Raw genomic sequence first — 12,608 nt, 5'->3', positions numbered from 1 at the left:
CCCCATCACACATGATGTAATCAGCCCGTGAGTCCCAAATTCGCCCCTGCGCGAGCCACCAGGCACCACCTGCCACCCACTCAGTGCCAAGTCAGCACGTCTTCACCTCAGGTTGCCAAGGACTCAAACTGACACTCTGCCCCTCAAATGCCAGCTCCTGTGCTCAAGTTTGTGCACAAAAGGGGGCATAGTTATAACAGCAGAATGACACAACCCAAACAGTGACACTAATTCTGTGGAATATACAATGGATAAAAGGAGTGTGCTAGGTTGAGAACATCTCCAACAAGCCAACATCAAAGAATAAAACATACAGCATGAATCTGGTTACTCAAAGAAACAAATGCAGGAAAAATCAAACAGGATGGAATCAGAGTGGGAGACGAACCATAAGAGACTCTTAATCATAGGGGGTTGCTGGAGGGGAGAAGGGTGGGGGGGGTCGGATAACTGGGTGATGGCCACTAAGGAGGGCATGTGATGCAATGAGCACTGGGTATTATATAAGTCTGATGAGTCCCTGAACTCTACCTCTGAAACTAATAATACACTATATGTTAGTTAATTGAATTTAAATTTTAAAAAAAGAACCCCCTCTCCCCCCCATAAAAGCAACTGACTCTTGATTTCTGCTCAGGTCATGATCTCAGGGTCATGAGACTGAGCTCTGCATTGGGCTCTGGGCTCAGCACAGAGTCTGCCTGGGATTCTCTCTTCCCCTCTGCCTTCCCTTCTGCCCCTCCCCCCACCCCCAGAAGCACCTGCAACCTCTCTCTTATATAATACATATTATTACATATTATATATATTATTATATATATAAAATATACAATAAAATGTATTTTATTAAAAATAAATAAAATATTTTTAAAAATAAAAAATAAGTGGGGTTGGCAGTGGAAGAATGTCATTCATTTTCTAATGCTGCATAACAGGCTACCACGAATTCAGCAATTCAAAACGACACCCACTTACTATCTCCCAGTTTAGGGAGAAGTCCAGGCTCGGAAGGCCGAAGTCAAGGTGTCGGCCGGGGTAGGCCCTTACCCGGGAGCCCTGAGGGAGAGTCTGCTTCCGGGCAGGTCCAGCCGTTGGCAGGACTCAGTCCCTTCTGTCCGATGGCAGGACTCAGTCCCTTCTCTCTGTGGGACTGAGGACCCCACTTTCTCGCTGGTCGGCATGCGGGGGCCACTCTCTGCTCCTAGCGACCACCTGCGACCTCTGTGGTTGGCCTTTAACACCTCAGGGTCAGCGCGGTGTGTCAAGTCCTCTCACGGGCTCAGTCCCCCCGGCTTCCCGTTAGCCTCTTTCAGCCAGACGGAGCCCTTGGCTCGGCAGCGCTGTTGTGATTTGGTCAGGCCCAGTCAGCTAACAGCTCTGTTCGACAGTCAGCCGTGTCCTGTAACCTGGTCACAGGAGCGACGTCTCATCATATTCCCAGGTTCGGGGATTAGGACCAGACATCTTCGTGAAGCCCGCTTCGAATTCTGTCACAACATAGTGAAAAAATCCCAGGAGAGTTTGAAATATACTGTGTGTGTTTTTTTAAAGATTTTATTTATATATTTGACAGACAGAGATCACAAGTAGGCAGAGAGGCAGGCAAAGAGAGAGGAGGAAACAGGCTCCCTGCAGAGTAGAGAGCCTGATGCGGGCCCCGTGCGGGGCCCAATGTGCCTGATGTGGGGCTTGATGCCGGGACCCTGAGATCATGACCTGAGCTGAAGGCAGAGGCTTCACCCACTGAGCCACCCAGGTGCCCCTGAAATACAGTGTTTTAACTGTAGTTCTCCAGTGGGATATGTTCTAAAGAGAAAACCTGGGAAAATCTTCATCTCATCCAGTCACTTTATGTTCTCTATTGTTTGAAACAATTATAGATACTATGTAGGAAAAAGCAAATAAATAATTGTGTTTATGTTGTGGGACTTGAGATTTTTCATGATGAAAAAGGAGATCAAGTATATTGAGGAGGGTAAGCAAAATCCTTGCAAAAAGTAATTTGCACTGGAAACGTTAGTATGATTGCACGATTTTTTTCCTGTGTTTTCCTAACTCTAGCGACTCTAAAAGCCAAAGAGGGGCACGTGGATGGCTCAGTCGTTCTAGGTGTTGCCTTTGGTTCAAGTCATGATCCCAGAGTCCTGGGATCGAGTCCCGCATCGGGCTCCCTGCTCTGCGGGAAGCCTGCTTCTCCCTCTCCCACTCCCCTTGCTTGTGTTACCTCTCTCGCTGTCTCTCTCTGTCAAATAAATTTTAGAAAATCTTAAAAAATTAAAAAAAAAAAAAGCCAGAGAAACCGACAACCCAGAAGCAATGAGCCCCTTAGCAACCAGATATGGGCTCAAAGTACCATTTCTCACCTTGCAGAAACAGCTTCTTACTGTGCTAGACTTGAAATTGCATAAAATGGGTCTAGAACATCTTGTATCAGCAAAGAAGAGAGATTTCAAAGATGAATGAAGTCATTTCAAAAAGACACAAGAGCCAAAGGAAAAAGAAAAACGGCCGTGGACGGGAACAAAGCCAATAAACAAAAATCTTTGCTTTTGTAGTTAAATTCAGTGGCCGCCGCTGGTGACTGCTAAGCAACCAACTAATTTCTCTGAAAAATTAATAAATAAAAGGTCCATCTTTTCTATAAGAATTGCATGTCAGGGACACCTGCGGGGCTCAGTGGGTTAAGCCGCTGCCTTTGGCTCAGGTCATGATTCCAGGGTCCTGGGATCGAGTCCCACACCAGGCTCCTTGCTGAGCGGGGAGCCTGCTTCTCTCTCTGCCTGCCGCTCTGCCTGCTTGTGTGTGCACTCGCTCTCGCTCTCTCTCTGACAAACAAACAAATAAATAAAATCTTAAAAAAAAAAAAGAATTACATGTCAGTGTAACCTAAAAGTAAGTGAAAAAAATGTTCTTTTAGAAAAATTCCAGCAAGCAAATGCAGAAGAAGGAACAGAATTTTAAAATTACCACTTTGCAGCCGTTGATGAAAGCATGGTTGTAGGCGACAATCATCAAAGGGTGCTAAAATCATGAGGCGAATGGTCGCTGCACCCATCTTTTAATATCACATAAAATGGGATGCATACAGAGCCATTTAGGAAGTATTTTTGCATAAGTCTTATGATGCGGGTAGATGCTAAGCAGGAAAAACAAGAAAATTGCTGCTAAGCTTCAAGCAATAATTACTGCTCGAGCTGACTACCCGCTGAGATAAAGATCCAGTGGAACAAGAGACAAAGCCCGGAACGCTCCTAACACTTACCTTCCTACCTTGTGATTACGCCGCGGACAGTCTTTTCACCGCTTTTTGTCAGTTTGCTGTCAGGCTGATTTCAGGGAGCCTCTTAGTGATGGGCTTGGGCCAGCGATGAGACGCAATCCAGAGTACGGGGAAGGGAGGTATCCTGTCAGATTGAAACGCGAGTCCTTGGAAACCAGGACACTGCAAGGTATAGAAAATCAGTACTTTTCAATGAAATTCTGAACCAGCCAAGAAGGCAAAGACAGATATTTTCTTCTATACACTTTAATTTGTTCGGCTTTACGAGCAAGACCTTTCAGTGTTGCAAACATTTTAAATGCACCTTTCTGTCCTTATTCCCACTGTCACTTTATGTGTCTCTGTCTCCCTCCGAAGGAGGGCTTGCGGTATAAGCGGCAGCCCACAGTGTGGGACTCCAGAGAGTTGGGTTCCGATCCTGCCTCCGCCCAGCCTTGCTGACAGTCCTGATGCCACGGGGGGATGGTGAGGAACAGTCAGAACTGGCGCTAGCGAGAGGAGAGGTTGGCGGCAAGACTCCCGACGCTGACAGCCACTGAGACCTCCGGGCGGACTGCAGAAATGCCCACAAGTCTGCGTAGGAGGACTGGGAGCTCCTTCCTCCCAGCCAGTGGAGGGGAAGTCAGAGATCAGGATGGTTGGAGGAAAAGCCGGGAGGGGCAGGAGCTGGGAGCACCCTCCCAAGGTCATCTCATGAGAGATGATTGAGAACTACAGCATGAAAGGCGTACGGTTCCTTCCTGCTAACTGGCATATCCTGGCCAACTTAATTTTCGGTTGCTTTGGGTCCCCTCAGATGGGGAAGAAAAGGAACCGAGGCTAGACCAGGTAGCCGCATCCACCAAGAGAGCGAAGAGCAGGTTTTGGTCACCTTAAACTCTAAACTGTGTTTGCTGTCTGGAGCACCTTTTAAAAATGTCTTTTACTTTCCCTTGGTTCATTTGGGGATATTCTTTGGAAAATACCCATGAGACCTTTTTCTATTAAGAAAGCTGGAAAAAAGACACTTTCTCTCCCGCAGGCCAGGGGAGCAGAGGGCCCCTAGTGACCCACGCGGGAGCTGCAGCAGCCCCCGCAGACCTGGTGTGAAGGAGACACTGGAGGGGCAGTTAGGGACGGCGCCTGGGAGGAAGGGAGGAGGGAAGAATAGAAAAGAGAAGAAGAGAAAAGAGTGAAGAAATGCCAATACAGGATTATAAAACATATGGTATATTCAATAGTTACTTTTAGCAAATACTTACAATAATTTTATCAATACAATGTCATCATTTGTTTCTGTACAGAAAAATTAACACGTTAAAATATTTTTGATATAAAGGTTAGAATCCTTACAGAAAAATAATATTGCTGAAAGAATTCTTCAATTACTGTCGGAAGGATGGTCCTATGTTATCCATAAGCTACAGACTTGATTGAATTTAAAATGTTCCATCACAAATGGCAGTGTTCTACCGTGTAGTTGGGCTAACAACAAGAATGTATTAAAAGATAAATCTTGGGACGCCTGGGTGGTTCGGTGGGTTCAGCCTCTGCCTTCGGCTCAGGTCATGGTCCCAGGGTCCTGGGATCAAGCCCCGCGTCGGGCTCTCTGCTCAGCAGGGAGCCTGCTTCCCTTCCTCTCTCTCTCTGCCTCTCTGCCTACTTGTGATCTCTCTTTCTCTCTGTCAAATAAATAAATAAAATCTTTAAAAAAAAAAAAAGATAAATCTTACCAGTGGGGTGGACAGTTAATGAAACATAAATTTAAGGTTAATTGTTAATATTTTCTTTGTTCAGTCCTCTGTCAGGGTGTCTTTGTCACTTATAATTTTATCTGGTGATAATATTAAAGTTTTAATTGAAGGCCCTTTGTAAAAAGGAGTCCCCCTCAGATGGCCTCCAGATCACCGCCCCTCATTCCTCCCTCATACTAAATTCTGCAGAGGCAAACGCGAGACTCCCACATTTTAGTACCTGTTAAGATTACATGGAGAGCTTTGAAAAAAATTCAGATTCCCGAGCCCCTTCCAATGCCTACTAAACTCCCAACATTTCAGGGGGTGATCTCAGCCTAACATTTGGAACTACGGCCCTGCACTCTTCCACACTGCTTGTGAAGGGGATGTGTGCAAGCCACTGAAAATCAATCTGGTAATCCCCATTAAACTCTAATAAATATATGCCCTTTGACCCAGAAATCCTACTCCTGGGGACCTATTCCATAGCAATAAAAGCACCAGTACAGAAGAATGTATGTATGCAAGAAAGTTTATTGCAACATTATCTTTTGTGGCAAAAAATATATAAGCAAAGTAAATACCCATTCATGGAGGAAAGGTTGCATAAACTAGAGTAGCCGTACTATGGGTTATATTATTAACTAGTAAAGAGCTAAAGTGACATCAACTGATCTGGAGAGATTTTCACTATTGTTAACAAATACAGCAGTAAGTGAGTATACGTGAGCATAGACGTGTATGAAGCCATAATTGTCAGAACTTTGCAAAATAGACAATGACCAATTTCTCCATACCACCAGGGAGAAATGTATGGGAAATGCCAACCAGTGTGCAAGGAGGAAGAGATGGGCGCAGGGAGAGGGCAGAGGGTGTAACAGAAAAAAATAATAAGATCATAGAAATATGGGGCTCATAAGGACACGGGGAGCTCAGTCGTTAAATGTCTGCATTCAGCTCAGGTCGTGATCCCAGAGTCCTGGCATCGAGCCCCGCATCGGGCTCCCTCCTCTGCGGGAAGCCTGCTTCTCCCTCTCCCACTCCCCCTGTTTCTGTTCCCCTTCTGCTGTGTCTCTCTCTGCCAAATAAATAAAATATTTTTAAAAAAAAGAAGATTACAGAAATATATGTATGTGTATGTGTAAGAAATGAAAATTTACATATGCTGTATTGAATATATAAAATATATTAAAACAATAAAACTGTAGTGGTAGAGTGGCAGTTGAGAATGTATACTATAAAATTCTGTGTTATTATGGTAAATCCATAAAAATTAAATATACAAATCCAAAGTTCTAGAAGGTGACAAAAACAAATGAAAATTGATGTGAGTTTTTATGAGACCAAGGGTAAGTTTCTTCTTAAACTTGTTACTTAATACAGAATATGTAATTACGTAGGTTTTTTGGGTTTTATTTTAAGAGAAAGAAAAAAGAAACTCCTGCTCCAACACGAGAGGGAAGGATTGCTTCCCTTACACGGTGCAGCGAAGAGACCTTAGCCTTTGCAGGCAGACATGCTTGACCTTGACTTTCCATCTATCACTTGTGATCTTTTTTTTTTAAGGATTTTATTTATTCATTTGACAGACAGAGATCACTAGTAGGCAGAGAGGCAGGCAGAGAGAGAGGGGGAAGCAGGCTGTCTGTGGAGCAGAGAGCCGGACATGGGGCTCAGTCCCAGAACCCTGGGATCGTGACTCGAGCCGAAGGCAGAGTCTTAACCCACTGAGCCCCCCCAGCCGCCCCAGGAGCCTTGTGATCTTAATAAGACACTTGACTCCTCTCAGCTCTGGTTTCTTTAACTATAAAGTGGGGATAATAATTGTACCTACCTCAAGGGTACAAAGGCTTCATATAGTCCCTGCCAAGAGCAAACTTAAAAAAAAAAAAAAAAGTACCTTTGTGGTAATTAATTTATTGCGATATTAATTGGAATTTTGTTTTTCTTTTTACTGCTGTGGAATTTCCAAGAGAAAAAGCTATCTGTGCTGTGCTCTCAGTATTTCGCTCCCTGGTTCCAAAAGGGCTTCTCGTTCAAGGGAGATTTGCATGGTTTGGTGGGACGGGACATGGGGAGGGGAGGGAAGTGGGGGACAGCCAAAAACAGAGACACTGAGATTTCTCCAAAGTGAGAAAGATAAGGAGAATCAGGGGACCACAAGTGATGGAGACCTCCCTCCCCACCCCCCTGCATACATCCCGAATCCTGTGAGAGGGCGGGATCCCCCGCGATGGGACTCTCCGAGGCTGGGCCCGGGCAGCAGAGCCTCTGTGCTTGAGGAAGCCTGCAGGCTGGGGCTGTGGACGTCTCCGGGGCACGCGTGTGGGCCAAGACCAGACAGGCCTCCTCAGTATTTTTCCCTGCATGAGATCTAGAACCCTGAGATCCTTGCATTATCCTAACGATGGGGGTGGCTTGCAGGGGCTGAGGAGTCCCTATTCTCCTTGGCCGAAGATCTGAGCTGAATTTAAAGAAAATACGTAGGCTGTATCTTGTGTACTTGCAAATATCTTCCATATTTTCATTCTTTTTCTTATTTGCTTTATTTCTGTGTGATAGTGGAGAGATTGGTTATCGCACTTGAGTGCTCAGCTTCCTCATCTGTAGAATGGGCAGAGTGGTGGCATGTGGGGCCCCAGAGGGTGTGTGTCCGCGACACTGTCCATAACCATCTGTAAGTGACTACTGCTCCTGCCCCTTGATCACTCCCTTGGGCATTCTGAGCTCTTGGCCTCTGAACACGATGTTTCAGCCCCCGGAGCCGTCTTTCCCTTCTGCGGTTTGACTCCTACTGCGTCATCAAGCCCTGACGTAAGCACCGTGCAGTTGAGTCTCCCCTGACCACTGGGCAACATTCCCATCTCTGGACTCCCACGGCACTTACCGATCTCACGCAACGCTCCTCCCACTCATCTGACACTTCTTAAGCACTCTCTGAGCGGGGGCACCCGGAGCTCCAGAAGACAGAGCTCACACAGGCAGACTGTGCCCATGTCTGTCTGTCTGCCCCCAGGGCGGTCAAGGTTTCATTTACCACAAAGAAAGTGTGCCCGTGAGCTCTCCATCCACTTCCCAGGCTCGGCAGCCTGGGACTGAGGGCCGGCTGGGCCGCGGTCTCCCCGGTGGCCTTGCGGTTCTTGCCGGAAACACTGCGAGTCTCAGGACAGTGACATCTCCTGCAGGACGGCGGTGCTTCCGGCTCCTCGACGTTGGGGACTAGGAGCCTCCGGAAACCTCTTGGCAGCGTGTGCCTTGTTTTCCCGTCGTCCCAGAACCACTGCTGGGCCTCACCGTCTGGCCCTGGAGGGTGGCCGTGATGCCTGCCCTCGGTCTCAGGGACACGGCCGCCTCCTGGGCTGGTGGTGTGAGGAAGGGAGCCCGGGTCTCCTTTCACGGAGATGTGTCCATTTCCCTAATCCACCGTCCGCTTCCCAAGGTCAGAAGTGAGGAGTTTTGCCTCGGTATCGTGTGGGACAGCGCCTGGAAAACGGAAGACGCAGGATGGACGCTCTCCCGACCCAGTGAGCCGGTGGAGGGGCACTCCCCGTCCCCCGTCTGACCCACCTGCTCTCCCCCTCCGTCATCGCGCCTGCAGGGGCTCTTTCCGGGCACCTCGTGCCCCGACCCAGCACGCACCGAGCTCACACGCCCTGGAAGACGCAGAGCGACAGCAGCCCTGGCCGGTGCTGGCTGGGGACGGGGCTGCGGCCCGCGGCGCGCACTGACCAGGGGACGCGGCTTCGGGGAGACGCGCCTCCTCGGCCCGCACCGTCCGCTCTGCCGCCCGAGCGGCCTCAGCACCGCTCGGCACGTCCGGTCAGAACCAGGAGCTCAGGGCGCGGGGACGCCTGGAATTCCGCGCTGGGGTCCGGTGACGGCGCCCAGAGGGACGCGTTCGCCCTTTCCCGGGGTTGCGGCGCCGGCGGTCCGCGGCCCGGGAACGGCCGCCCCTGGGGCGCTGAGGGGCCACAGGCCGCCTCCGGGCCGCTGAGGGACGCCGTCCTGCCGCCAGCGCTGAAGGCCGCTCCGGTCAGGCCGGGCTGACGACCCTCAAGTCCCGAGGCCGCGGCCGGGCGGCTCTGCGCCGCGCGACCTCCGTGGGGCCCCCGCGCCGCGCCCCGGCGCCCGCCGCCTCCGGCTCCCGCGGACGTTTGCTTAAGGAGGGGCGAGGCCTGCACCGCCGCTGGCTCCGGGCAGACCCGGCCGCGCCCCGACTTGAGCCGCCTCCCTTGGCTGCGGCCGCCGCCGCCTACTCGGGGCCGCTCCGACTCCGGGTGCCTCGCGCGGTGCGCTTCCCGGGGGGGGGGGGGCGGGGGAGGGAGGTGGGGGCGGGGCGTTGGAGGTGGGGGCGGGGCGTTGGAGGTGGGGGCGGGGCGGAGGGGGGAGGGGGGCGGGGGGCGGGGGGGCGGGGGGGAGGTGGGGGCGGGGCGTTGGAGGTGGGGGCGGGGCGGGGGGAGGTGGGGGCGGGGGGGCGGGGGGGCGGGGGGGGCGGGGGGCGGGGGGGCGGGGGGGCGGGGGGGCGGGGGGGGAGGGGGGCGGGGGGGGCGGGGGGGGAGGGGGGCGGGGGGGGCGGGGGGGCGGGGGGGAGGGGGGGCGGGGGGGGAGGGGGGCGGGGGGGAGGTGGGGGCGGGGCGTTGGAGGTGGGGGCGGGGCGTTGGAGGTGGGGGCGGGGCGGAGGAGGTGGGGGCGGGGGGGAGGTGGGGGCGGGGGGGAGGTGGGGGCGGGGGGGAGGTGGGGGCGGGGGGGAGGTGGGGGCGGGGCGTTGGAGGTGGGGGCGGGGCGGGGGGGCGGGGGGGGGAGATGTAACTCGCTCCGGCCCCTCCGGGAGAGACGCTTGTCTCCTCGTCGCCGCAGGAAAGCGCGCGGGATCCGGCCCGTCCGCTCCGTCGTCGTCCGCTCGCGCGTCCCGTCCGCTGAGCCGCGTCTCTGCAGCCTTGAGCGGCCGCCACGGCTTCCGGTTCTTCGTTACTAACGAGCCACGGTTATTTCCAAGTCACGGCACGAACGAGAGTGAGCCACGCTTCTCGTTCAAGAATGAATTTGGGGGGCGCCTGGGGGCTCCGTGGGTACAGCCTCTGCCTTCGGCTCAGGTCATGATCCCGGGGTCCTGGGATCGAGCCCCGCGTCGGGCTCTCTGCTCAGCGGGGAGCCTGCTTCCCCCCCCCCCCCCCCCGCCTGCCTCTCTGCCTACTTGTGATCTTGGTCTGTCAAATAAATAAATAAAATACTAAAAAAAAAAAAAAGAACGAATTCGGATGCGGTCAGCCCTGCGCGTCCCTCTGCTCCTCGGCGGTGCGTCCCCGCGGCCCCGCTCCCTACCCGCGCCCGCTCGGGCGCTCCCGTTCGTTCTCTCCCTCGCCCGCTCCTCCCTCCTCTGTGAGCCCCTCCAAGTCGGATCCTCTCCTTCCCTCCTTCTCCGGCCCCGCGCCGAACCCGGCCTCCCTTTTCCATTTTCCCGGAGAACGTGAGACTGAAGGGCTGTGCGTAAGTGGCCTCAAGGAGATGCTGAAAACAGGTTCTTGTTTCCACCGAGCTCTCCGATTGTGAGGAACCGAGACTTTCTCAAGCGTTTTCAAGCCCCGAGGAACCTGATCTGACGGTGCACACGACAAGGAACGAGTGCTCCCAGCTCGGGGCCACGCTCTGCCTTTGTTGCTCCGTGACTGAGACTCTGCCTCGAGTGCTGGGTCTTTTTCCTCCCTATGAACCTCATTCTTCGACTCCGTTCTCCGTTTGTCACATCACCTTCGTCTGGATGGGGTCGTGCCTTCCTCTGTCACTGCTGTGGAGCCTCGGGCCTGCTCTTGGTCCTCAGATCTGTGACTGGATCTCCAGCCTGGATCACCACCACCCCCCCCCACCCCCCCGCCATGAGCAGGAGCAGTTGTGTGCCTCCCAGATGAACAGGAGTTTCTCTCCTTGTCTACTGCTGGATTTCTCCAGGGCCCTGTCTCCATGGGCTTCTTCCCACCAGCTACCTCTGGAATTCATCCCAATCCCCGCCTTGACCCTGGGAGTCCAGCCAGTCTCCAGCCTCGCCCTTCCTATCAATGCCCAAAGCCGGATCCTCTGTCCATTCCCTTGCATGGTCTATTGAATGAGGACTGTGTCATTCACAGTCCCAAACACGCTCTACCACAGAAATGTAAGACAAAGGCCTCTGTCCTTGAGGAGCTCAAAACTGAGGAGTCGTGATCACAGCTTCAACTCCACGGGTGAACCAGCGAGGCACTAGAAGTTACTTTGAATGGGGAGAAGAGGACTAGGAGGGTCATAAATGCATCTGAGGACTCGGGAAGGAGAGATGGTGCCTGAGAGTGACAAAGGTTACGGAGGGACAGCCCGGTAGAGCTGTGGTTTGGTTCGGTGTGGCTCACCGGGAAGGTGGAACCCCGTGGTTAAGATGCAATTATTTTATCGCTCATTCTTCCTGTTGAGACTCATGGGAAATGGAACAGAGTGGAATATTTCCAGCGCCAGGTCGTTTCCTCTGTGTTTACGTAGACCCAGCCCCAGGGCTCCCATACCTGTGTCATGGGCACTCGTCACCATGGGGGGTCTGAAAGGTGAGCTGAGCGCTAGGCTGACTCTTCATGTCACTTAGAAGATTCCTGGGGCCCAGTCCTCCCGTTGGAGTTTGGCCCCGGGAAAGTGAACCTAAATGTAAAGGACTTCCAAATTATGTTGTTTTATTAGAAATGTGGTTTCATTATTGAGATCTTAGAATAATTGTCAGAAATCTCTCCTTTGAAATTTTATAAAATCATCTATCCTAATGAGATTAAACTTTTATTAACTGCTAACCTGCAGCGTGATCAACAAAACAAAATCCCTAATGGTTTTTTAATAAGAATGAGGTATGTTGGGGTGCCTGGGTGGCTTAGCTGTTAAGTCTGCCTTCAGCTCAGGTCATGATCCCAGGGTCCTGGGATCGGGCCGGGCCCCACATCGGGCTCCCTGCTCAGCGGGAAGCCTGCTTCCTCCTCTCCCACTCCCCCTGCTTGTATTTCCTCTCTCATAGTCTCTCTGTCAAATAAATAAGATCTTTAAAAAAAAGGAAAGAATGAGGTGTGTGGATATGGTCCAGCCTCCTCCCAGACTCCCTGTAGTTTCCCTAAGAATCACACCGGTCCACGAGGGGTTCATAGCTCCTTCTGTTGTTCTGCTTCCACACAACAACCCTGCAGCTGTTCCGGTCTGAGCAGTGGCCCCTTCTCCGTATTTTCATGTCACTTCACATGTGTGTCTATTGGCATTAGGGACACTTCTTATGTGTCTGTCCTCTAGGTGTAGAATTAAGTTCCTAAGGATGTGTACCCTGTCTTACTTTAAAAAAAATTTTTTTTAAGATTTTATTTATTTATTTATTTGACAGAGAGAGAGAGAGAGATCACAAGTAGGCAGAGAGGCAGGCAGAGAGAGAGGGAGAAGCAGGCTCCCTGCTAAGCAGGGAGCCTGACGTGGGACTTGATCCCAGGACCCTAAGGTCATGACCTGAGCCAAAGGCAGAGGGTTAACCCACTGAACCACCCAGGTGCCCCAAAAAGTATTTTTAAATGCCTTGCCAAAAGACATTGAAGAGCTCTGTTAAGAGGTAAATTTATAATTAA

General features: G+C 51.9%; 1 long non-coding RNA gene across 1 annotated transcript; it reads right to left on the bottom strand.

Moving 5' to 3' along the window:
- Positions 1–892: 892 nt before the first annotated feature.
- LOC308355553 lies at positions 893–9,287 on the bottom strand. The gene is made up of 3 exons (XR_013967976.1): positions 7,883–9,287; positions 3,263–3,442; positions 893–1,487 (listed from the first exon to the last, which is right to left on the bottom strand). It is a non-coding gene; the product is annotated as an uncharacterized lncRNA (long non-coding RNA).
- Positions 9,288–12,608: the final 3,321 nt, after the last annotated feature.

This window comes from Martes martes, assembly GCF_963455335.1.
Source record: "Martes martes genome assembly, chromosome: 15".
Lineage (NCBI taxonomy): Eukaryota > Metazoa > Chordata > Mammalia > Carnivora > Mustelidae > Martes > Martes martes.
This window is presented reverse-complemented; position numbering and strand designations above follow the sequence as displayed.